Below are 269 nucleotides of genomic sequence, written 5' to 3'. Positions count from 1 at the left end.
TTCAGTTTGACTTCACAGCCTTTATTCTCTTACCTTGTCCAAATATATGTCTGTCACCTCTGCAGAATCAATCATGACTCCTCATTGCTATTAATAGAATAAAATACCAGCTCCTCAAGACACCTGCTACAGTGTGGATTCACAGAATCAGAGAATATTCTGAGTTGGAAGGGACCGATAATGGTTGCTTCTACAGGTGCAGCCTGACGCATTCCCTTGCAGTGGGGTTAAGAGCTGAACTGGAATAAAAGAAGGAGCCAACTGGGATG

Source organism: Serinus canaria, chromosome 1 (assembly GCF_022539315.1).
Source record: "Serinus canaria isolate serCan28SL12 chromosome 1, serCan2020, whole genome shotgun sequence".
Lineage (NCBI taxonomy): Eukaryota > Metazoa > Chordata > Aves > Passeriformes > Fringillidae > Serinus > Serinus canaria.
This window is presented reverse-complemented; position numbering follows the sequence as displayed.